General features: G+C 40.6%; 2 protein-coding genes across 2 annotated transcripts in view; both read right to left on the bottom strand.

Annotated features, from left to right (window-relative positions):
• Positions 1 to 13,486, bottom strand: part of MIURF (mitochondrial elongation factor 1 upstream open reading frame) — a 132,449-nt gene extending 118,963 nt beyond the window's left edge. Inside the window, exon 1 of the mRNA XM_075182923.1 lies at positions 13,410 to 13,486. The gene's annotated coding sequence lies outside the window, so the exon portion shown is untranslated. The remainder of the gene's footprint in view (positions 1 to 13,409) is intronic.
• Positions 1 to 13,545, bottom strand: part of MGAT3 (beta-1,4-mannosyl-glycoprotein 4-beta-N-acetylglucosaminyltransferase) — a 68,937-nt gene extending 55,392 nt beyond the window's left edge. Inside the window, exon 1 of the mRNA XM_075182917.1 lies at positions 13,410 to 13,545. The gene's annotated coding sequence lies outside the window, so the exon portion shown is untranslated. The remainder of the gene's footprint in view (positions 1 to 13,409) is intronic.
• Between the last annotated feature and the right edge of the window lie 13,939 nt (positions 13,546 to 27,484).

Raw genomic sequence — 27,484 nt, 5'->3', positions numbered from 1 at the left:
GGAAGGCTGATGCGGGTATACAGGTCATTTGCTATGATAGAGGGTTTCTGATGCCAGATATTGTTGAGGTCTTTTACAACTACTATGCCAATACATACAAGTCCCCGTCTCTTTGCCTGTGCTCTCCACAGATAGTAAGGAGTATCTAGATTCATCTTTCACTCTAGAGGAAATTGACTAGGCTATCATGTCATTCCCTAATGGTAAAGCCCCCGGAGTGGATGGCATACACACAGAATTGTATAAAAACATTGATACTTTAATGTGTCTAGGCTGTTAGATACGTAAAGCGCTACGGAATCTGCTATATAAATAAATGTTGATGATGATGATTCATTCAGCGAGTTTTGCGAGGCTGTCTCCCTCTCCCCTTCTATGGCTGAAGAGATAGTGATGGTACTACCTAAATCAGGAAAAGATCTGTTATACCCCAAGTCTTATCGCCCTATCTCACTGTTGACACCCGACATAAAGATTCATCCAGATCAAACGGGATTCATGTCAGGCAAGCCAACATCTATTAATCTTAGGAGACTATTCACTCTCCTGCAGGTGCGGTCGCTTTCCTCATAGTCAGAAGTTGTGGTGCCTTTGGACACGGCCAGGGCATTCAAATCAGTTGAGTGGCCTTACCTGTGGGAGGTGCAGTCGCGATTTGGCATGAACCCGAAATTTACAAATTGGGTTTTGCTTCTCTACTCTAGTCCAGTAGCACACGCGTGCATTAATGGTTATCTCTCCCAATTATTCCAATTGGAGCAGGGCACTGCCCACTGTCCCCGGCCCTGTTTGCACTGGCGATTGAGCCTCTCACTTGTCTGATCCGTCATGATAAACAAATTAACTTACATCAGCACATAGAGAAGACAAGGTGGCGCTATACACCGATGATATGTTGCTCTTCCTCTCGACTCATGAAGCCTCTCTAAGAGCTCTTTTGCGGGTAGCTGACAGGTTTGGCGGTTTCTCCGGATTAAAAATCAATTGGGATAAATCCAGCATGTTTCCATTGGGTTGGGAATGCCCTGTAACACCATTGAAAGATCTTTAATTAAAATGGACACCTAAATTTAAATATCTGGGGATATGGATTACAAATACCCCCCTCAGAATACGTAGAGTTGAACGTGCAACCTCAGACTGAATATCTTAAATTGAAAATTCATGTTTGGAGGAAGCTCACGCTTTCTATTTCTGGCAGGATAAATTTGATTAAGATGGTAGTACAGCCAAAAGTGTTGTAAATACATCCCACCTTCCATTTTTCGTAGCATTGATCAATACTTGGTCTCTTAAGTTTGGGGAGGGCTAAGATCAAGCTCAGCTCGCTGTATAGGTCCAGATCCTCGGGTGGTCTTGCTCTTCCTAACCCTAAATTATATTCAGCTGGTCCCCCTCAAAACATGGGTCTCTGATCCTGATTATAACGATCTACATTTGGAATTAGTGCGCCAATTTAATGCTAACCTTACGCCCTTACAGTTGCTGTTAGCAGAACGGCTTGGTTCACGGGCTTCCCCACTTTTGGATCAAGCAATTAAGATTTGGACAATTAGTAATAAAATGGTATGATATACTGATACTGACCTGGTACATTTGGGGCGCAAAGAAGTTAAAAGAATTGGACACAGTAGAAAGGTCCAGGCAGTGGTCTCAATATGGTGCTCAAATCTTTTGACCAGCTGTCTAGAGAATTCTCCATGCCCAGAACAATGTTTTTCTCTTACCTCCAATTAAGACATGCTATTATAACACAATTTAAGGGGGAACCACCAGCGATTGTTGTAGCCCCACTGAGAAAACAATTGCAGGCCCTTAGTCACAGAGGCTTGATCTCTCATATGTACTCATACCTCTTATATGAATCTAAGATGGGCGACTTAGATGACCTGAGAAACCAGTGGGAAATAGATATTGGTCCTTTAATTGATAAGGATTGGGGGATTGTCCAGAACAGCTCTAGTGGTCACACAACGTCCTTAAGGTTCCAAAAAATACCTGTTTTTATTATTCACAGAGCCTAGCAGGCCCACATTAGATTGGCAGAATTCCGCCGTGATAATACTCTCAATTGCCCAAAATGTAACTCAGAAATTGGTAGTTTTTGGCATGTTCTTTGGGAATGCCCCCACATACAAACCTTCTGGCGCAGGGTTCCCTGTGTTAAAAAAAACTGGAATTGAGGTTCCTCTGTGGTCACTGGCCACTTGTATATTTGGGCTGCGCCTGAAGGGCAAGGTCAACAAGCTGACACAACTTTATATTTCTCAATTGTTTATGATAGCTAAAGTTAACATAGCGAGACTCTGGATGGCTCCAACAAGTTCTAAGATTAAAAATTGGAAAACACTGGTTAACACTACCATATGGCACGAGAGATTTGTGTATACCCGCAGACAGGCTTTAAAGAAATTTAGGCTGTTTTTCCCCCTATTTATATGTTTTCAATGTTTTCTTCATTACAATGTGACATATTTTACCAATATTCTGTTTAGTATCTTCTTTTTGGTGCAAAGTGAGCATCCATGTAACGGTGCTCACTTTGCACCAAAATAAGATCATAGATCACTTGCACAGTCAATGAACAAAAGGTATATTGTATGTCTCTTAATCTGGCCACCCCTAATACAAGTGATGATGAAGAAAGTTAGTGGGTTGATTGCAGAGTAAAGGCTATGCTGAAAATAGATCAACAAGAGGAAGTTAAAAAGATACACAGAAAGAAACGCTACCAAAATAAACAGGGAGGATCAAAAGGCAGATAGAATGGATAACTACACCCAATACAAATTAAATCAAGACTGAACTAGCATTTTCTAATACTGATTATTCTTTTTGAAGTTCATTGTTGCTATCTTCCCATATATGTCATCTAGAACAGTATATTGGCCTGATTTCAAGTTAAAATATCTTATTACTTGTAAAAGTGTATTAAAGATGCACTACGTATTTGTTAACCACTTTAAAATGGCTTCATAATGGGGACATGAGTGGGAGGACTAATGATAGGCTTCAATGTCATTGACTGCAAATTCTCATTGGTCCTTGAGGTCACACACCCTTCAAAACACTAGTTTTCAACCGGAGCTATAAGACTAACCATGGAGCCTGGCAAAATATGGCTGCGCAGAGCAGCCCCCCAGGCTCCCAGGAGAGGGCAGAGCTAAAATGCTCCGCTCCCTCCCTAGGTGGTAATACAGCAAGCAAAACAAAGAAATTAGTTGATGCAGTTGTGGTTCCTGTTACTATTGCTCAACGGTGTAATCACACAAAAAAAGTATCTATTACAAAAAAGTATTTCCCAAAGGAATTATTTTGAAATGTGTATATCCCTAGGTAAAGACTGTTACGCTCTCTTTATCAGTCTGTCTGTTGAGCTCCTTAGCCACTGGTGTCAAAAAGCATGTTTAATGCTAGTAAAATATATCCACTTGTATCTGCGGTCGGGAGCTTTGGTACATTTTGGATGCTGTCTGCTCTATTCACTCACATTCACTGCAAGTGAACACACATTCTCTTAATGCCAGAGGGATACCAGCTTTAGTTTAGTATTGTAGTAAAATGTCCAAATTGAAAAGTTCCAAAAAACTGAAATACAAGCTGTTAGCTGTGAGTTATTAGTATTCACCAATCCAAAAATTGCTGCCGAGATAAATCTCAATTAGAGGACCAATAACAAGTTGCAAGATCCGTGTCTGAAGCTTTGTACTGGTCCATGAGACCACACAGCTCTCGGCGGCATTTCACAGCTCCGGAAAAATGGTAGCATATAGCAGTGGGTAGGGTTTGGTGTGTGTGTGTGTGTGTGTGTTTATTTTTTTCCCATCCTACTTGGGAATGCTGCTTTGAATAAAAGAGCAACTAACAATATTCAGAAAGTTTCAGGAGTTTATCAGAACTGAAAATATTTGTTATTATATGGAAGATTTTCTTCCATGCACGGCAGACATCCTGTCACTAATCCAGCTGAAGACAGTTCTGCCAGCCTGTGGTAAGACTGGTACTAGAGAGGTTTGACATCTGCTGGTGACACATTAGAGTACACTGTGTTTTTCTGAAAATATTGGTACGTTGATCACTACGAGTAATGCACTGTCTATACCCAATGCACTTTCTCAAAATAACAAACAACCTTTAATAACTTAATAAATGTATTGTGGCAAAGCATTATATAATTACTTGGTATACTAAAGCAGTACATAGTGTGAGCCCTCCCAGGCAATCAAACCTTATCTTCCTTAACAGCAGAATATAACAAATTATTATAAATAAAAGTATTTTGTGTTATCAGGAACTAGAATTCACGCAAATAATGTCTTCAAGTGAAGCAAAATTCTGTGACATCAGAGTATATGATATGTGGTTACCTATAAATTGGATAGTACAGGCAAAGTGCTTACTGTGCATTATTTATGTTTGGCTTTAAGAATATGGTGTTACCTTGTCATGTGAATATGTATATATGCTAGATATATGTAATATTATGTGATATATGATATAGAAATCTATTTTACACACATTTTGTACAATATGACTATGTGGATAGTTGCCACCTTTAAACAATGATGAAAAAATACAAATAGTTTCCAATCATTTTAAGAAGTTTGTATGGACTGGTAGAGATTAAAGCCACGCCCATGTCTTAGGGCTTGTTCATACATATACACTGGGAACATGAGAAATAGGTCATGCCGCTTTGTTAAATGTTAAATGGAGTGTTAAACTATTTTTTAAAAAACAATGGTGAGAAGTTGAACAAGCCCATAAGAATGTGTTCATACCATTTGTTTAAGCTGGGTACACACCACTGAAATTACTGCAGATGCGATTTCTCTAACAATTTTACCAATGACTGAAAGTCCTGATGAGCATGCAGATTCATGTGTACAGACCTACAAGATTTACTTTCAGATCTGTGCTCTTCATCTCTCAAAAACATCTGCTGAAAAGATCGTTACACTATAAACTCTATGGAGATCTGCCTACACTGCTGATCGTGAGTGCGTTCACACTTCCACATCTGCCCGACAGCGTTCCATCGTTGATCGTGTTTTTTAGTCCGTTTATGAAATCAAATCAAACGATACGATGTGCTTTGGTACGATAAAACATGATCGTGGGAGCGTACATACTAATGCGATATCTTACCAAACGGTCGTTTATCATGTGATCGGCACGATAACTGTATGAAATACCTGTGGTGTGTACCCAGCTTTATTCTTTGGCATCTAAAGACTGCTATACTAATTCTGCAGAGCATTACATAAAATTATACTGGCAGAGAACAATATCTTGTAGGGTGTGATATTTCTAACATATAATATTTAACATTGCTATTACTTCAATGTGAAGGAAAAGCACAGTTAAACAACACAATTGAACAAACAGTGAACAACTGTTATATACAGAAACTGTTCTCATCAACCTGCCCTGGAAAATGTAATTTGCTGAGATTATTTCTCTCTATTTATCTGTCTTAGCCCCTTGGCAATTATTCTTAAATTCCTATCAAATCTCATGTTTACCCCAAAAAAATTCTTGCTATCCTTCTATGGCATTTTGCTTAGAATTTTATCATCATTTACTACACGCCCCTCTAATTAACACTTATGAACTCCAATCATACCTTCATTCCTTTAGCCACAAAATAAGACTTTTTAAATCTTGCAATCTTCTTTGCTACTTCTCTCCTTCTGCTTCTAGTAGCTGGTCATAAATCACCAAATCTACATCCCAATCACCACATATCTCATGCAGGTCTTTCTAATTCAGCACACCAAAGAAATCCAGCAAACCTCTAACATTTCACCTGTCTCCCAACACTTTCAAAATCCTTTACATATACTTTACCAAATGCTCGCTCTATTTGTAAATAGAGATACTCGAGAATTTTGAACCAGTTTGAAATTCAACTGAATATCACTGGTCCGTGGTACAATAGTCAAATGACCCTTTGTTCGCTGTTCAAGGTTTGCATTTGAAACTTGCTGTTAAAAAGAATAAAATAAACACTATTCAAATAATATTTAAAAACAAACAAACTATTATCTTTAATTTGAATGGCAAATACTAATGTGTTTAATGTTCAAGGTTCACCACCTACAATTAAAGACTGTGTATTAACTTCACCTCAAATCTGTTCAGGATGGTTTGCACATGTGTAAACTGACTTGAACATGGCCAAATCTGTTTGACTTACTCAAATTTAAATTTATTTTCATTTCTAAGCCATCAAAAAGTCAAGAATTGCGGGGAATTTTGTATCATTTTCACAAACCGGTTTGAGAAACAATATGCAACCGTTTTGAGCCTGTCTATCCATCCATGTCATCTTCCTCTTAAACAAACTCAACTGTGACAGTAAGGACCGCCTATGCCTTCCTGTCTGTCGTTGCTGGGAACCGGCTGGACTTACTTTGCCACCGTTCCCTTTCGTTATCCAAAAAGCGCCCTCTTGCCGCAGTAGGAGGGGCTTACACAAGCTGCCACCACTGGGCTCCTATACCGGCACCCAGAACCGGGTTTCTTCTGCGTAACTGACGCTGCTAGCGTGTCTCCTTGCTGGTGTACCTGGCTGGTAACTCCGGACCTCTTACTATGGATCTGTGTCAGGGGTGGATCTAGAAAACGACTGTACCCGGGGCGATTTAGGGGGGGCGATTTAGGCCCCGCCCCTTTCTAACAGTTTAGGCTGCCGACGGCTGCACAGTATGTGCAGGTCCGTCCAGCCGTGACAGGCAGGGACAGTGTGCTGCCCGGCTGCTCTGATTGTGTAATCAGAGCAGCCGGGCAGAACACTGTCCCTGCCTGTCACGGCTGGACGGACCTGCACATACTGTGCAGCCGTCGGCAGCAAGTGTCTGCTAGGGGGGGGGATCCGGGTTGCTGTGGATGGATCCCCCCTGGCCTATCACACTGACCAGGGCTGCTGGGTAGCGCAGAGCGTTGGCACTGGAATAGCTTGGGTCCAAACCGCAGAGACAGCCGGAGAACGGATTAGATTTTAGTCTAATCTGTAGATCACAGGAAAACAGCAATATTGAAGATGATTCCAAGCAGGTCTTTGAAGCAAGATGTTTATTGCTCACACACACTGGTGGAAGGTCCCAGTATCATCAGGTCAGATGACAATTCAGAAGAACACTAACATGCTCACAGAGCTCCTCTTTTATACAGTTCAAAAATAGTCTATTTTTAGAAACAGGATATACTCTATTGGCACAAACATGAATTTACATACATTTCAAGGCTAACAAAATTTACACTTATCTATGAAATTCACTCTGGCAAAGGCCACACAGTAACGACCCCCTGATGAGGTCTTTGGCCAGAGCAGGCATGACACTTCATCACAAAACTTCGTTAGCACTTTCTGCTATCAGACTTCCTTGCACATAAGCCTAATTGGAGGTTTCCACAAGCAACCTTACAAATCCTAAACAAAGACACTTCCATACTAAATACATCCCAATACACACAAGACCTCCATCCACAAAGGCCTATTGTATCAGATATATGCATCAGAAATAAGGCATATCCTTTAGCAAGGTTAAACAGAGACAAATTTCTCCCCTGGTCTCAGAAATAACGACTTCCTATCTTACACTAAGCAAGAATAAGTGCAAATGCAATTACATAAATAAGTGCACTGCACTATTCGCTTTAAATAAATTTTTACCCAAAGTTATTTAATAGTGATCCAGTCACATCAACCTTTTGGCACCAACAGAAACATGGCTCCCACAATCGGACACACACATCTGCAGACTTTTTCACTACTTCCTCAAACAAGATTGACAAGATCCGACATGAAATGTTCTTCTCTTCCCTAAGCAACAACCTGATCAATTCCTCTGCTGCACCCTCTGGCACATTCTCTACATTTGATCCCACAAATCAGATGAAGTATCTATTCTTTTCTTCTCCCCCCAATCTACTACCTGTCACAAATCAATCTACAGCTGTCTCCTATGCTTATCCCAGCCTTAACTATCATCTGTAATCTCTCTGTCTCCACTGGTATATTCCATCATTAGTCTACCAAATAGTTAATGCCCTTTAGTCTGGAAAAAAAACCTCAGCAATCTGTGTCCAAATCCTGTGCAATATATCAAAGAACAAGTTCCAAGATAAACACATATCTTACACAATAGTATAAAATCTTTAATTCATGTACTCATTATCATACACGTTGATTATTGCAATTCCCTTTTACTGGTCTTCATCTATCCTGATTTTCACCCTTACAATTTATTCTGAATATAGCAGTTAGGCTAACACTTCTCACAAACCATGCTTCTACTGTTGCTGCACTCTAAGTCCCTACATGGGCTGCATATATTTTACGGATTCCATTACTTCCACTAACATACAAAGCTATTTACAAAACTGCACCAAAATGCATCTCCCCCTTCAAGCATTCACCTCTTTAGTCAAGCTTATCAAGTTCCAGAACCACCCTCTAAACACTCCTAGGCTATTACACCTGATTATAGCAACACTACAGAGTTCACTAAAAACGTGTATTCTTCTATACCCTAACAACCATCTGACCCGCAAACCAATAGTGCTGTGTGGCAGGATTATAATTCCCAGGTAAGAAGTTATTCCCATTGCAATCTGGCTGGAACATTAGCTGCGTTGCTATCATTGATATGCAACAGGCGGCCTCCAAGTCCCCAGCGGCCCAGTGAGTCTTTACCTGCAGCTCCAGCTATCCTTGTAATTGAATAAGGAAACTATTAGAAATATAAAGTGTTGTAACTGCTGGACACAGGAAAGTTGGGTAGGGCGTCACTACTTTGGTAACATGTCTGCTCTGCTGCGTTCAGGGAAGCTAAGACCTAGAAATCTTTCCTGTGTGTTTCTGCTTCTCCCTCCTGCCTTTTTTGTTTTCTTACATTTTTCACTCTTCATGAAGGCCAAAGAAATGCAAGTTGTGCAATTTACAAACAGAAGTTACACACATGACCACTCTTGGAATAGTGACCCAGTGGTTGGATGAGTAAGAATTGGTACATATTATGCTTTAGTACTGCATAGTTTAATGTGCGTATTATGTTCAGTGTTTTTGTTGCTGTAGTAATCCCATTTTATGTCATAAAGCAGAGCATAAGACTGATGGGATTGGAGCAGCCGGCTTCCACATCATGTGACCTCCTCTGCACAGCGCAAAGACATCTAATTAGAGGCGGAGGAGAGGTCTGAGCAGCATGTGGGGGAATTTTGGAGCAAGCAGAGGGTCTGATGGGTATTTTAGATGAATGATGTGAGGGTACAGATGTGATTTGGGGGCTTTATATTACTGAGGTTAAGGGTATTGTATGCATGCATGTTGGGATTTGAACATCATAAGCAAATTTACCATTATATGTTGAATTACAGATATAATGCTCTACTACTCCTTTTGGATAGAAATATCCCTTACAAAGATTAAGAGGAGTAATTATACGCCACATAAATAATCTTAATGTGAGCACTTGGCTTGGACAATATATGGCAATTAATGCTATACTACCACCTACGGTAAATAATTTACTAATGCATACTTCACCCGATCAGGAGCCCCAGGGGCTGCTACACGCAGTCTTTATTCCCAGAGCTCTGCTGATAGTATAATACAGAACTGGCACATCAACTTACTTCACCACCTTTAAATGGCGGTACAGAGAGAACGGCATGAGTCACCAACTTCTCATTGCAGCTTGTGCCTGATCCTCCTGCACATCCTCTTGTCTACCAAGACTGTAAGAGGGAAGAGCGCACCCCAGGAAAACTGGATGCATGTAGCAGCCCCAGCAGCTCTGGATGGGGGACGTTCACGTTGGTAAATGAAAAATCCTGTAGGTGGTAGTGCAGCTTTTACCTCATACCTCATTTTCCTATATAGTGCCTGTAAGCAAGGCCCTCCTAGCTCTCTGTGTGTCTGTTATCATCCAGTCTTGTTTTATTATTGTGTATAGTGTGCTGAGTATGCTGGTGCTATATAAATAACCGATAATAATAATATTCTTAACCTAGCGCAACCTTATTAAATGCCTCATGTCAATATAAAATAGTCTAGAACATCTACAAATGTTGAGGTTTATGTTTGACTATTCTGTACAGCCAATATGACAGTTTTATACATACCTCCCAGCATTTTAAATAGACAGAGGTACACTTGGGGGAGGGGGGGGGGGATTCAATTAGCCATGATGTGTCTCACAGGCTTTCCGGAGACACTTCGTGGCAGAGATTTCTGTAAAAAAAATTACTGTAATAACCGCCAATATGCGTGGTGCGATGTCCATGCACCACGTCACTGGAAATTTAATTCACCCCTTGGTGTCTGTTGTACATAAAATTCACTCTTTTCATTAGTTTAGATTATACTTGCCAACTTTGGCAATTCGTCTTCCGGGATGTCCAGGGGCCATCATCATCATCATCACCATTTATTTATATAGCGCCACTGATTCCGCAACGCTGTACAGAGAACTCACTCACATCAGTCCCTGCCCCATTAGGACTTACAGTCTAAATTCCCTAACACACACACAGACAGAGAGACACACAGACTAGGGTCAATTTAATAGCAGCCAATTAACCTACCAGTATGTTTTTGGAGTGTGGGAGGAAACCAGAGCACCTAGAGGAAACCCACGCAAACACAGAGAGAACATACAAACTCCATACAGATAAGGCCATGGTTAGGAATTGAACTCATGACCCCAGTGCTATAAGGCAGAAGTGCTAACCACTAAGCCACCGTGCTGCCTAGGTGGGTCGGGTGGGTGTGTGGGGGCAGGGCTCAGCGAATCGCATCATTTGGCTCTGTTCACTAAACTTTCATAACCATTTAAGAGGCCTATAACAGTAGAGGGTGAGGCCACTTAACCAACTACGTGGAATAGATCCGTGAGGGTGTCCTACTCTCCCTGTAGTCCCGGAGGACTTCCAGAAATTCCTGAGTCTCCTGGACATTCCGGGAGAGTAGGCAACTATGGTTTAGATATACACGTGAGCCTTACCAGAATTTCAGATGCAAATTATCTTAAAATACAGCTTGATAAACACCCCTCTAATACCACTAAACTAAAGTAAAACTACAGCAATGGTGATGATTTTTATGATAGCTTTATAAGCCTAGCAAACACTTTTGGAAGTCAGTTGATCAGCTTAGCCATACAGATCTATACAACAAACCAAAACGAGAGATCATTTGGAAGGAAAGAGATAAAAAGGGATTTGGGTCCAATGGAGATCAGATAGATATATTTATCTGATGGATAGCTTGTAGCATCATGGAATAAGGCCCATCTCCCTACCATGACAGTCATATGTAATTGTATGTGGCAAACATGCAAAATGGATTATATAGCTAAAATCTTAAGGAACTCCTTCGCTACCTTTCATAAAGTTTGGGCTCCCTGGAACCTATAATCTAGAAACCTCCTTAGGACTTTCTCCTTCTGTCCATTCATCTGTATTAGTTCTGAAGTTTCACTCCTAGAAACCGCCCAAGTGGACCCACCTTCTGCCCAATCCTCCCTCCTGTGCCCCCACTCCCACCCGCCCACCCACACCACCTCTACCGGAACATCTGGGTGACTCCTGAATATAAGGAGATCTTGCAGGACAGAGAGCCGCCAGCTGGCATCTCACACACTTCTCTAGTGAAGTGGGTGATGGCCATGACATGATTCACTGAAAACTGCTTTATCATGGCTCTGCTGTATGATGACGCCAGGCACTGTTTTTGCAAAGCGGGGGCGGGCCGTGATATTGCAAATCGCATCACCACGCCCCCTGCACCTGCCACTGGGATCTCCACCAAGAGAATGTAAAAAAAAAAGCCTGCAAATGTGCCCCCTCCTTTTGGAGCTTATGCTCATCCCCTTTTCTTACTCGTTATACTAAAAAAAGGTTGTCAACAGTTGATTTGTCCGCCATCAATTTTATTTTGGTTTAGCTCTATAATGGCTATAAAACGTTGTTGTGATTTGTGATATTGTGGACCTGCACTGCTGTGCTCTTAATGCCTTCAAAAAACAGATTTAAAATATATATAATATTATATTTATCTAACATAATATCTTTCATATTCAGCCCCTCCTATTTTCTATATCCCAATTGTCCTTCTTAAGAATTACAATACAAAGTTTAAAAATGTGAAGGAAACTGTGTAATAAGCCATGTCTGCAGCCTTGGGTTGACCCCATCATTGTTGTAGATCATGGTCATTAGATGCACTGAAAAACCATAGTGCCATCTCTACAGTAATAATTAGCTGGACATAACTAATACACAATCAGAATGATCTTAGAGCTGCAATTAAGATATGAATTACACATATCTACATGCTACCATGACCTGCCCTACACACTTACTTGTAAAAACAGAGGCTCAAGTAACAGAACCCCCTCAGCACCCCACCCCCATTACCCCATGCAGTGTCTCATTGCAAATGTACAAAGAATGGCAATGGTGGTATTATGTGATGGAAACTACCACCTCCAGTCCATTGTTATAAGAGGGTCTGAAATCAGTTTACCAATAGACTATGTGTTTCTCTCCAACAGGCCTCCAGCAAGCTGACAATCTACTTCCTAAAAGAATGCTTTACCAATAGACTATTTGTTTCTCTCCAACAGGCCTCCAGCAAGCTGACAATCTACTTCCTAAAAAAATGCTTTGGCAGTGAACATGTTATCAATGTCTGAAATACTTCAATACACCTGGTTCACAAGGTCATGCAGTATCAGGGTTGCTGTTGCCCAGAATAGGGAGGGGCAGATTATTCCTGCAGTAAATTATTGCGCATGATAGACATGTACAAGATTCTGTGCAAGATAATAATAATGTGCATCGAAATAAGCCATACAGAGAATGCTTCAAACGAACCTCAGATAGAAATGATCACATCCAACATCCGGATTGCTCAACACAGAAATAGATGCTAGAAATCAGATATGTCTCTAAGACCTGTTCAGATATGAGGCTAAGGCAGCGTGCATAAATATATTTCTAATAAAAAAAACACATAGAGCTGCAATAGTCTTAAAAGAATTAAAAGAAGATCAAGCTATAAGGACTGGCCAGCAGTTAATCAGTGATGAAAGGACTTGGAATGGCACAAAATAATGGTGGATATGTGAGAAATCATATACGTGACCTCGTGTAAGATCGAATGAGCTGTAAAACCACTGTAGAAATCAGATAAAATAATAGATATGTGATAACACAGCTGAAGTATAAGATATCAAGGGCACATAGATTAATGTACTAATAGAGATTATGCTGATACATACAGTGGTGGGTGATGTGTGGGGGTGGGTATGGAACAGATACCCGCCCCCTCTACATTTAATCCACAAATCTTCACCCCCACCATTCCCTGTAGCCCCCATAAGGTGCCCCCCACTCACCCATTGCAGAGAGTGGGTCCCAGGCGGCGGATCCTCAGTCTTATCAGGCAGGACGGGAGGGGGAAGCAGAGACTACCGAAGGAACTAACACCCAGCAGAGCCCGGGCTCTTCTCCAACAGCCCCCTCCTCAGCCTGGAGAGACCCTCGGTCTCTGATCCCATATCCAGGGAGTAATGGGCGCACTCCCCCGTTTATTCTGTGAGTGTGCCCAGGTCTGCCACTGCTTGCCAGCCTCACACAGCGGTCTGTGCCATGTATTCCCCGTAATGCTGTATGCCGGGCTGTGCTATCAATTTCTGCTGCAGATAAACAAAGAGCCACTCTCTCTGTGTATTATTGTAGGACGTCTCTTTATCCTTGGTGTTTGAATTAGACAGTCTGTCTCTCCTTGCAGTAAATGTGCTCTCTGGAGATATGTCCTGAGACTGCTGGGTATCTCCTGTGTGTAGCAGTATCTCCAGTCTCTGGTGCTTTCCCTCCCCTCTTTCCTGTGCAGCTATTTTGATGTGTAGGTATAGCTATATCCTGCCCGCTCTATCACCCCTCACTCTCTTCTGTTAAAAACGCCTATTTCAGTCACAGTGACATCTCTACAGCATCATCTCCGCGTTATAATCTTTTTTCTGTGCACGCATCACAGCACTTTTCCTCTCAAATAAATGACACCGCTGTCTCATGATGTATCTGGCTGCTCCTGCTCTCTCAATAACCCGCAGCTATTCTCTCTCTCCCTCGCTCCCTGTCCCCCATTTCTCTGAGCCCCCTCCCTCTCCTTGTTTTTGCTCCTAGCCTATCTGGAGAGTGTCTATTCTCCCTGTTACAGTCCAGCCACTAACTCCTCCTTTTCTCATGATAAGTAAAATCAAGTGAAATACAATGGACACAGCAGTCCCTCTGAACTCTTACCATACATTGTGTAAAATAAATAAATAACCTTCCCCTAACAACATCCTCACACACACATATGGGGTATATATACACACAGGAATTCAGGTGTGATGTCAGCAGAAAGAAAGTGTTAAGGGGCCCTTTTTTGTTTCAAAAATACAGAAGAAATTTACTATTTGTGCCAGAACAGTATCAGGGGCTATCACCCTTAGGGCCAAATTCACTTAGGTGTGATGTCCCTCTCGGATATCGATGTTTAAGATTTTTTGTTTTGTTTGCACTTCATAGAGGTGCGAGTAAAAATAGGCGAAAATTTCTGTACCTTAACTTGCCCGTTTTGCACACAGTAACAGCTCGAGCAAGGTTGCAAATGGACTGAATCTGCTCCTTAAAAGATATAGTTAAAGTTATTGTTTTTACATGTTTTCTTAGAGGTTTCAAAGATTTTTACGCACACAAGTGTATTTTTTAAATTGTTTAATGCACATTCTCCTAATCTGGTAAATGCGCATAGTCCAAAAAATAATGTAAGCGAATGGACCTGTACACACACTATATGCAAAGCGCTTGTTTGCCATTTCAATGTTGCCTTCAGTGTTCACAAGCACTATCATCATTGCTTAGTAAAATATAACAAGGTTCTATCATCATCATCAACAATTATTTATATAACTCCAGCAAATCCGTAGCTCTTTACAATTGGGAACAAACACAGTAATAAAACAATACTGGTCAATACAAAAAAATAGGTAAGCAGGCCCTGCTCTCAGGCTTACAGTCTATAGCACAATGGGAGTTTGATACACAAGGTTAAGTGATATATGATTGCATATTGCTCCAGCCAGATTGCAAAGAAAAAAAGTGGTTAATGGGCAATGTGATCCAGTGACACAGCAAAGCTGGTCATGGGATCAGAGAGCTGTTGTCTTGTGTGAACTGAGTCAAGGGTGAAAAAAGAGTACCCTAGCGAGGTTAAGTGGGTGGTTGAGGAATTATATAAACTTATAAGCTTTCTATGAAATTGATTTTTATGTACATAGTACACTAATTTGCAATGAAGCTTTAAGATGTTCTAGTGAATGTGCTTTGAACATGCTCTTGAAACAGAGGACAGAGTACAAGGTTTTGTCTATACTCTAACTGGTCTGCTCTTGTTTTTCAATGCACCTAGGTACAAACTTCAACAGACAAGACAGTTTTCATATTCTACTAGATTTTAGGTTTAGAGAAAATGACCTCTAAGTTCTCATTAGAAGATACTACCTCATACAAGAACACTGGTCTGTTAACATGAATTTACATTTTTTACTAAGAAAATGTTACTATTAAAAGTAGCAATTATATTTTGCAATTATAATCTGTCCTTGATATCACTTTCTCTTCAGTGTTGGAATGCCTGAACGCCACAAATAGCATGCAATAAGCACAACAGAAAAACGGAGAAAGATGCATCATTATTATAATAAAAAAGTCAGAGTATATGTGAATATGTATGTTTAGTTTATATATGCTCTTGAAATTTAAACTTTTTCACGTTCAGAAGTACATTAAATGCACCATAATAAGTATAAAAATTTAGCATTTCACTGACTATAACTAGTATAAGGAGTGATGAGAGCGAAATAAAGAGAAAAAGGAATATAAATAGTAAACAAAACTACTGAAAGAGGAAAAGTAAGGAAAATAGAATAGGATAATCCTGAAAATGAACAAACAACTGTTCTGTGGCTACAACTGTATTCAGTGTATACAGCATGGGTAATCTGTGTTATATCCAATGGCAACAATAATACAACAATCCATCCTGATGATATAAAAGACTCTTTGAAAAACTCAGCAATCCAGAAAGATAAAATCAAGTATTTTATAAATGTAATAGGAGGCCATGTAAAAAGTCAGGGTTTGTGTCTGAATGTGCAGAACACCTCTAAACGTAAGGACAAATATATATTTTCAGTTCTCTGTATATCTAGATTTAATATGAAATCTCAGCATAGGTGGGAATTACTAACCAAGATATTTGTATTAATACACTAGCCAAATGGAGACAGGAATTAACATAATAGTAATTAGTGCCACACAGTGTGGGGATGGGGCTTATTGTGACAGGTTTTGGAATTTACATGTCATATTAATCCCCCCCCCTTCCCTCAGATACTGTTGATTACTTTGATGTTAATCCATGCCTTCATTTGGCAAGTGTAATACACTATCAAAATCTCCAGGCCGGGCCAAAACAAAGTAGGTTTTAGAGCAGCTAATGTTACCACAAAATGCCTTTTTATGTGCAAGACACCTCTATAACGTGTGAACAGAATGGCTTCCATTTTCATAAGCATTTAGAACATATTTATTAATATGTTCTAAATAAATCATAGTTACTCACATACATGGATACGCTTAATACAGGGAGTCAGCAAATATTAAGTGGCAAGAAAACTGCAACTTGAACATATCTGGAGAAGGCAACACCAGCTTATCACATTAGGGTTGTTTATTTTCTGTAAACCTGCTTGCAAAATATCAGGTCTATGCTTGATAGTTAGATATTTTTACTTAAAATAAATTTTGTTTGCGACACTAATCATTTTAATTCTAAAAATGAGTGGAACACATTATTTTCATACTCTACATTAATGGTAAAGGGAAATTCTGAAAGGCATTACAGGTGTCTAGAATCCTCTACACTACAATTACACTACAATATCAGTTCTGGCCACAAGGTGGCTTCACTGAATTTTTAAATCCTTTTACCGGACATACATTTATTCATCCAAAAACCAAGTTTTTCAAAAGCTCCACACAATGTACATTTTTTGCTTTCATTATTAACAGTGAATATTTATAATTATGTAATATATCAACAGTAAAATATATGTAAAACAGTGCAAGTGTACTTCTCAATGAGCTTTCAGAGAAATGTTCAGATCAGCTGAAGCTAGTTTAATTTCTAATAGTTAGGTTCCTGCTATCTAATTATGTCACTTTATTTATTTTATGCTAATATATCTGTTTATGCTTTACTGTACTTTGTAAACAACAAAAACACTGTGCTTGAAACTGGTATGGACATGTCTTATATGTCATAACATTGACAGCTGAAAGCCAGCATTCTTTTCTTCCAGTAAAACATTGCTCTCCACATAGTACATACATGATGTCTCCATCCCCTGGAATAAGAACTTCAACCTGAACCTTACATTTCTGAAACGAGTAATAACATCCTCTGTGACTAAGGCTGCCCACAAGCCATGTAATCCTCTCGTCTGCCCAGTATACAAACTACCTCTGCAGATCTGAGAACAATTTGGGGGAGGCACGAAGGCCCAAGTTGCACACATCTGGTTACTCAGTTGTCAGGTTCAAACACCTCATTACAATGTCAGAGGCCAATGACCATAAACAAGCACCGTCCAAACTGATTTTCCATTTGCATTGGTCAAATTGGATTAACTTTGGATAGATCAAAACAGGGAAGTTGCTGGGCTCAGGCACCAGAGACATAGGCCCAATTTTAAAATTGATGTCTTATGTCATTATTATTATTTTTATACTGAGTAGCATCCATTTACTTGGTATACTTAAACTGTTATGTGACTGATACTAGCATAGTGCTAATAAAAAGGTATATTTTACTTATTATCCTAGCGTCACATAATATAACTATACCATGTCATTATGTCTAATTCTTGGTTGTGGAGCCAGCCCCCAGGTCTTTTGAGAATCAGATCTGCCTTTATGTGGAAACCTTTAGACAATGCAAAACATACTTCAAAAAAAATATCTCCAGTAATGACATCATTTAGTCACTGTTCTCTGAATAGTTCCACCATTAAATAATTTGTAATCATTACTGTATACCAGACTAACATAAAATCTGACTGTTATTCCTGGCGACATCACTGGTTTTTATTATACCCAATATCAATATATAAATATGTTCATATGCTATTTATATAAGTAACCTTATTGTAAAACAATAATTAAATGTATGTGTTTATATTTGCATACAAGTAAATGTCAGATGTGCATTGATTTTAATTCACATAATGGCTATAGTTTCATAGCCCATTTACTATTCATGACTCAGGTCATTCTCTGCTCCTGCAAACTCTGGGACCACAAAGGACAGCATTGTGAATATGTGGGCTAGGGAGGGGGGTTGATAGATGAGGAACTTGTGGTCTGAGGGATCATCTGCAAATATCTAACTCTTTAAAAAACAAGAGTGCCTGTCCAATGAATAAATCTGCCAAGCACCTAAAAAGAAAGGTACACATTGCAGTATTATATTAGCAATTAATAATATTTCTATTTGTCTTTATGTTTTCTGCCTGAGTGGCCTAGAACAATGTATTTTCAGTTTAAATGTCAAACATTAAGAACAACTCTTGCTAGACTGTTTGGGCATACATGCTAAAGTCTCAAAGATGAAGTTAAAATTTGCCCATAAGTCTCCTTGTTGTGTGCTGAGTTTTCTATCTCTGTGGTGTGAAGCAGCTCCTGTTTCTGGATTTCTGAGCCAACAGAGGGTTTTCACTTATACCGAGCACTAAACGCTGTTAACCTCCATTTATCACTTTTTATTTTTCGTCCTGGCCTTTTGGCTGACCAGAATTTTTTTTTAACTCACTGGCCTGCGGGTACTTATATATGTATTTATTTATGGACACATAGCACTTATCAGCGCTTTTTTATGTTTTTTGTTTATTTGTAGAGTGGCAGATATTTTTGAGGGTTTTGTGTATAGTCCCTTATGGGCGACCCACTCCCCAAGCTGTCAGAGCTCCTTCCTTCTGGGGGAGCTAAATAACCAGTTACTCAGGGGAAGTTTCGGCCAACCTCAGGTTAAAGGGGACCACCCAAGCCTTGTGGCGAATGTGGTCCTGAAGACCCTTGCCTCCTAAAGGGCCCTTCGGCTCGGGATGTCGGGAATGTCAAGGGGCTCTCCCTAGCTTCGACGAAGGAGGACCCGAAGATCTTTTTTTCTTTTTTTACCCTCTCTGGGGCCTTCTGGCTCATGAGGGATGAGGGTCCCAAGCCCCCAGCATAATCACTGACTGCACTGGGTGATTTGGAGCACGTACCTCGGGAACAATTAATTAAAAAAAATCTTATACCATTTAACTATGCATATTTAGTACTTCCCCCTCTAAGTTCCTTATGCTGGCAACAAATGTCCAATATTGCTATTTGGCCTAAATCCTGATGGGATAAATGTATCAAACATTCTAAAATGGAAAAGTAGAGGTGTTGACAATAGTAACCAATCAGATTCTAGCGATCATGCTCTAGAATCATGATAGGCAACGGGCGGCCCTCTGAGCCGTCACCTGCGGTCCCCAGCCCCTTTCTGCTTTTTTGTAAGATTTGTTTGTTGTAGCTTGTAACACATCTGCTTAAAATACCTTCTAATATGTTATTACAGTTAGTTATGTTATTATAGTGTTTGCTTAATTAAATGCACTGTCTTAACTTATTACTGAGACTCAGTGCAGCCCCTTTGCAGGTTAGACGGCCACCTCATGCGGCCCTAAGGTGTATCGGGTTGCCTATCACTATACTAGAATGTACTAGTGTAATGATAGCTAGAAACTGATATTCTTCTTTAGAAGGTTTGATATATTTACTTTGAGTGACAAATGGGTGGAAACATTTGACAGAAGCAGCCTTTCAGCACTATGGCTGCTGTAAATGGGAATTTGTTAGTGGGATTGCCAGATGGCCGCACATACAAAATGACAGTGGTCACATGTAACTGTATTTTCAGGTTTATAAGATGGAGGTTCTGGGGAAAGTTTTAAATGGGACACCCTGAATATAAATTTGTATCGCTAGTTTAGGGACTCACCTACAGGAGTTGCCTTGACGCTGGCAGGTGAGCTTAACCCCAATATAGCTATACTGTGCACAACATTTTTCTTTTATTTGTGTTTTTGGGTTTGCCTAATCCAATTAATTTTGGTCTGATCGTTTTTAGGCTTCCCTGTCAATTCCAGGTCCTTATAACTCACCTCATCCCACCCACTGTCCGTTTCCCAGCAGGCTTCTTCTTCCACTTTAAGTCTCCACATGGCTCTGTGTAGATTCAAAGCCCATACAGATTTCTCTGATCAAGGAGATGCCTCTATGATTTTCTCTGATCACAAATGTTCATAGTGCTAGGTGTTTCTTTAAGTTCACCTATGCCTATAACGCATAATTGCCAACATTTGAGTTTTTGTCTTCTGGGAGGGGTTCGTGGTGGGGGCCGGTCGCGACAAATGATGCAATTCACGCAAATCTCGTCTTTGAATTCAGGAGTCTCCCGGATATTCCGGGAGAGGGGCAAGTATGCTAGAACTCTATAGTGGCCTTTAACCACTATGTCGAGCTTCCATGTAGTGCACCAGGTGAAATTGTAGGTCAATCATATAAAGTAGTTATATTTTTTATATTTTATTTTCTTGCATTCAAAATGACTTTATTATGGAATTCTTAACACTAATCAACATGTCATACTCTAATGTCAACTAAAAAACAACTGTAAAGCACACGGTGTGGTTTCATAAAATAGTGGATGAGGCTTATCTAAAAGGGTGTGTGGTTATGCACAATCATATATATCTCAAAGCATAGGAACTCTCAGAATTTAAATATATAGTGCAACCCCAATCTGACTGGTAAACAATTGTGTGGCCATTATAAAAATCCAGCCTATTCCAGGGGTCAGCATGAAAAAACAGTAATATCCTGAGCCATATGAGCCATATGTGGTGCCAAAATGAAAACATGGCAAATACTTACTAAACGCTACCCTCTGTGAGGATTGTTCTGTTTCCCGCTGGCTCCCACATGTCATGGTTTTCCCCAAAAACCCCATTTTAAACTGGAAATCCTGATGCACACAGATTAACAGAAATTGTCAGTAGGCTTCTATAACTGTTTTACTGCATGAGTCATCCTAAAATCCGTGGGTGACTTTTAAAGCACCACTAAACTAAGAATACAAGTGGTTTTACATAAATAAACTAATGACCTTCCCTAATATATGTGATAGTTCCTAAAGCCCCAATACAATTTAAGACATTTAACATTTACTGTGTAGCTAAATGCAAACTAGTGATCTATGCATTGTCCTTCAACAGGGTTACTAGAGAGAAAGTCTGCTGTGACCTAACTTTTTATCTCAAATATTTTGAGTTCCTAAAACTTCTACAGGAATATTTGCCCTTTAAGAACTAATCAAATTATGTCGCATGGGTGTCCTAGCTTTTCGACCATCCTACTTATGCTGCACTAATGCTTTCCAGTTGAATACATACGCTGCGACTATGCCTAAAACTCATTAGGAACCAACTTGGACTCCTGTTGCACTAGGTTCTTGGCTGAAGACTTGGTTGCACTAGTCTTCCCTACTTCCACATTGAGACCACAGGAACTGCTTATTCAATATCGCTCCATTATGTCCCATTTATTAGCTATAGGGGACTTCCTAATTCACATACACTTTGCTATGTCAAAATTGCATAGTGCTTCTAAGCTAAGAAAAGCTCTGATGTCTAATAAATGTAGATGCAGCTCCTGCAGTCCCAGACTTTCTCAAGGAACAGCTGCATGTAGATAGTAGCACCCTGGATAAGCAGGTGTGATAGAATGGATCACCTTTGCCACCCTGTCACTTGTCACATGTTGCTGGGGAACGGCTGGGCCTGTCTTGCCACCTTCCCCTTTCTATATCTTAAACGAACCTCTCTAAACGCTATAGGGGGGTGCTCTACTGCCACCATCAGGTTCCTTCACCGGCACCTGGAACTGCTTCCTATTGGGTAACTCTTACTGTTAGTGGACCCCCTGGCTGGGCACCTGGGCTGGTACCACTGACTGCTTATACTTTCAGATCAGGATTACTGTGGAATTTTTCTCCCTGGCCTCTCACAATGGCCAGAGCTGCAGAGTAGCGGGCAGAGCATTGTTGCTAGATGCTGGATCTCAGATCTCAGAACAGCCGGATAAATGATTAGAGTGGACTAATCTGTAGCTCACAGGAATTACAGCAGGTAAGTAGTTGTCAAAGCAGCATCTTGAAGTCCTGATATTTATTGCTCAGAAGGACCGTTACACACTAGTTAGAGGTACTAGTGATCATACAGAAGTATAGATGGTATATGACCAGTTTAAATACAAAATACAGCTCTTTTAATACAGTTTCTGGCAAACATATTGGCAGGGGTTAATCCAGCCCCTGCCCATACCTGACACCACAAAGTCTGAGATATCACGTTCAATATTTAGCATCAGGATGCACTATATTCTCTAAACTTGGAATTAACTGTCACGGTTGGCAATAAAGGAAATAGATTCCTAGGCTTTGCTGAACATAGCTAGGCCCACCCACGGGCGCAGAGTCTAACAGGACGGTGGTTTTCACCAGGAACCCCCCGCAAGGAAGGTATGGTCTTAGCAGAACCGAACCTGCAGGTTGCGGTCCTGTGAGTGAGTGAAGAGCAGAATGATGTGGAGGAGCCAGGTGATGCAGGAAGTAACACTGGTACCAGCAGATAAGTGGTAGAGACACAGGAACAATGGTAATATATACTGATGGTAACTGAGGAAAAAGCAACATAGGAGAATAGTGGACAACAACTGATGAGTCACAGGAGTAGTAGCTGCTCTGCCAGGTAGTGGTGAGAGAACTGAAGCTGTCACAATAGAGTACTCTGAAGATGGTAATAGAGATACTGGAGCAGCGATAGTTCAACACAGGCCACGAGCTGAGAGCAGACTGAAGTAGCGGCGGTATCTCGGGATAACAGCTCAGGAGTCACAGAAATAGTAGCGGCTCTGAGAGGTAGCGATGAGAGATCTGAGGTTGTCACGATGAAGTACTCTGAAGATGGTAATAGAGATACTGGAGCAGCGATAGTTCAACCCAGGCCACAAGCTGAGAGCAGACTGGAGTAGCGGAGATAACTCGGAATAACAGCTGATGAGTCACAGACGTAGTAGCGGCTCTGAGAGGTAGCGATGAGAGAACCGAGGCTGTCACGATGAAGTACTCTGGAGATGGTAATAGAGGTACTGGAGCAGCGATAGTTCAACACAGGCCACGAGCTGACAGCAGACTGAAGTGCACGCAATCCACAAGGAAAACAGGAACCAGAACCACAGGCTGCAGGAAGTGAGCTTGAAGAACAGGCATCAGACAGGTGAGTCCAGGAGGTTTAAATAGTGATCCAATAACACTTAGCCAATACAACAGAGGGAGGAAGTCCTGAAGTGCAACAGATCTTGCACCTGCGCAGATCTGACAGTAGATGAATGAATGGAGTGAGCCTGACGCTAGAACATGCCAGTTTTCAGATCAATGAGATGCAGGTAACGCGACAGGTACCTGTTTGCAGGGCCGGAGCGTGACATTAACGTAAGTTAAACGTACCAAAATTTACATCAATCTGTGATTTCCCAAATTACTTGCTATTTCATTATTCATATAGTTTTCCCCTCTCTCTCTGACAGGACACAGAGGAGGAAGCGATAACGACACCCTGCTGTGCATTCAGGCTAAAAAGATAGTTTGATCGCTTTTAGATCAAAAGCTTAATTATCATGGCATTTCCTTTCTTCAAAACTGTTGCAAAAAGCAAGTTTTCCCCAACATGGCATAATACCTCAGAAATCAATATGTTTCCAATACAGAAATCAGTACATTTGCAATTATATGTATATCGGTGCACTGCTACACTAATTTAAATAAATTTATACAGTAAGTTATTTCTAAGTGATCCAGCCACAGCAGGCAACATGGGATCTGTCATTAGACAAGGTAAGAGAATGTAGATAGGCATTGGGAAGGTGGTGGTGGTAGGATTTGATGGGGTCTCCTGACTGACATTTTACATAAGAACCATGGCACTGGATCCATGAGAATTAATCTCTGTGAGTTTATTACACTCCAGTCAGATTGTGCAATAAACTATGCTTCTCATTGCTTGGAGAAGACGGCCAATTGATCCAGATTGCCAATTCTTGCTGGGGAAGACATCCAGGCAAGTGATAAGAAGAAGGTTGGGGAATGTTATCAGATGGTCCAGCTACATTTAAGAAAGCAGCATATTGTTACATACATAAATGCACCTGAAGGATTACTCGTCTCCACAAGAGGTCTAGTAATGTATTATTACCTGACAGCCTGCACATGTCACTAGTCTATATATAATATTTTGCCATAGGATAAACCATAAGTGAGATCCCCTGTTTTCCATGGTTTGTGGCTTTCTCGCTTCTGCAGAAGTTGCAGCTTGCTCTGCCAGCCTGTGAGCTTATGATGGCATCTGTAGTTCCACGCAGCTAGAGAGTCATGGGGTGCCTACCTCTAGACTATTCTATAGACAGCAATATCCACACTGGCTCCTGAACGATATCCAATTCTTAATAAGATTATCCGTATTTATTATTGTCATTAAAATGTATCCTTCTTTGTAGATACAAATTAATTATATATGGAGAAATTTAAAATAGGGTTTGATTCGTGAAATTAAATAAGTCATTTTATACCCATTTGTATGCAATGTGATATAGCACCCTTTTTTGATATTTGTATTTATATTGAGTTATTGTTCATCAATCATTTTGTAAGTAAAGGGTTAAATATAACCTGTTTTTTTTGGGAGACTTTTTTTAAGACTCATTGGGGCATATTCAACTAGGATTCACGCCCACAATTACACGCGGAAGCACGGGCCCCGGTACCACAACATTGCGGATTTCTGTGCGCACCACATAGGGGTACCGTTGCGGTACCGTAATGACACTTTACACGCGTGATCGCGGGCGCGAATCCTAATTCAATATGCCCCATTAAGTCTGTACTGTTTTTTGTATCCTATAGACTGTAAGCTTGAGAGCTCAGCCTCCTACCACTTTCTCTGCCTGTTAATACCCAGTCTTGTTTTATTACTGTGTTTGACCCTAATCGTAAAGTGCTATGAAGTTTGCTGGCGCTTTATAAATAAATGTTAATAATATTCATGAAGATGACAAAAACTTATTGTTATTCACTTTTTAACCCAAGCTAGAAGCATTTCATATCAGGGTTCCTAGATTAATCTCCTTAACACTGATATAAATAAGTAATAATGATATGATCTGCAAACAATGTTATGAATTATTCTCCTTTCATGTGGATGAAAAACAATATTTAAATTTATCAGCTTCTCTGCAACAGTGAGTGATAACTGCTGTTCAGAGAGCTGCACAATTATTTCAATAATGTAAAAACTAACAGTAGCTCTGGCTGCCTGCTGGGTTCCATTATAATGCTGTATTGAATGGAAAAGGTATTAGAATTACCTGTAAAATGCGCAATGCTTGTCCTGCACAATGCTTGGTAGCCTAATGTTGGTACCTATATGTCGGTAGATCTGTGATGTGTAGGAAGCCTAATGTTGGTAGCTATACAGCAGTAGATATGTTATGTGTAGAGGACGCCTAATGTTGGTAGCTATACAGCAGTAGATGTGTAGAGGAAGCAGGCCTTAGAACAAGCTCCGTAGTTTGACACCCTGGCTCCACTGGATCTCCCGGAGGCCAATAGAAAAAAGTTGGAAAGTATGGACTACACTGTGCCATACTTGCCGACTTTTCATTTTTAACCTCCGAGAGATCCCTTAGAAGGTGGCGTGGCTGGAGGGTGGAATGGGGTGGGGAGGGCCCCTGCAACTAAATTGACATTTTGTCATGGGGGTGGGGTAAAGATTACGCAATGTCCCGCGAGTCGTGTCATTGAGGTTCACATCCTGACCACTTCACTAGGGAGTGGGCAGCATGCAGGAAAATTGCCTGCTCTCCCAGGAATCCGGGGACCTACCCAGAATTCGGGAGTCTCCTGGACATTCCGGTAGAGTAGGCAAGTAGGCACTATGCTCGCTCCAAGGCTGGCTTCCTCTAAATAAAGTAAATAAAGGGGCGGGCTGGGCTCGGGCCTGAAAGCCAAAGACCATTTTCAGCCGGTGCAGGGACCGGCCCAAGTCTCTTATACTTGGTGGCTGACCCCACTTCCGGGACCAGCCACCTTCCAGCATTGGCCACGGATCTTATGATCCATCCCCCATTCCTCTCTTCCTCCATCCCCCTGTGTGTGGCTGCATCGGCGTAAGAGACCCGGTGTCACATGGGACATGCACCACGTGACGGGCGCCCTCCCATGTATGCAGAACAGTTCTCCTACATAGCACATAAATCAGCCCCTGTGTTCAGTACTGTGATAGAACAATATTATATAATCTATTGCTATAAAATGATATAAATATATACCCCATTATAATCAGCCAGGTATGTAAAGAAAAAGGTGCTGTAGGGGGAAGAAACATATAAAATAATATGCAATATATAGTGAGGTTTGTTTGGGTTTTTAGTGGCATTATTTATTTTCATTATTTTAAGATTTATCATTTATTAAAATAAAGTACCACTGGTTTAAGCAACACTAAAATGCCTTGTTTTTATATTGATAAATATATATTGTACCGAAGACCACCCAAGGATGGGCCATTACTTATGGGCTAGTGCTGTGTGCTTGCCCCCAGGCTAAAGTCTGCCAGTCAGCCTTTGTCTACATGTCGCCACTCTACTGCTGTGTTGGGTGGATGAAACCTGCCCGGGAGACAGCATAGCGCTTTAGATAAAATCTTTTGAGTATATGAGATAAGGTGCATTAGGCACTATGCAGTAAAGTTAAAAGAAAATATAGCTAGAGGACCTGGAGATGCCTCTGTTTTTTTTCTATTTTACAGAGCATTCACTGTACTTTGTGTACTAATATATTGTTGTCTATTTATACACTAACCTTTCTAATTAGGTTTGTCTTGACCCTTTATTTCCTGAAAATGTGACATTTTGAAATCTACAGCTAGCTCCTGTCTGTTTCCTGTGACTTGCACCACTGCCACAGTGAAAAAGTTACTTTCAGCTATCAGCCAGTATATATTTGTATTTTGTTTTTCTTTATTCTTAAATTCCTTACCTTGAGATAAGCTCACCCTTATGATCGCAAGGCTCAGACCCAAACTGAGTGTTTCAAGATGAGACCTTGTGAGTTGGCATGCTGAATAAAGGCATCTACCTGTTGATGCAGACAATGAGTGCAATTCACAAGGGTTGGGTACTAATTTCCGACAGTCACAATATCAACAGAAATAGTACAGAC

The sequence above is a fragment of the Mixophyes fleayi genome, chromosome 8 (genome assembly GCF_038048845.1).
Source record: "Mixophyes fleayi isolate aMixFle1 chromosome 8, aMixFle1.hap1, whole genome shotgun sequence".
Classification (NCBI taxonomy): domain Eukaryota; kingdom Metazoa; phylum Chordata; class Amphibia; order Anura; family Limnodynastidae; genus Mixophyes; species Mixophyes fleayi.
The sequence above is the reverse complement of the archived record's forward strand: the minus strand, read 5'-3'. Positions and strand labels throughout refer to the sequence as shown.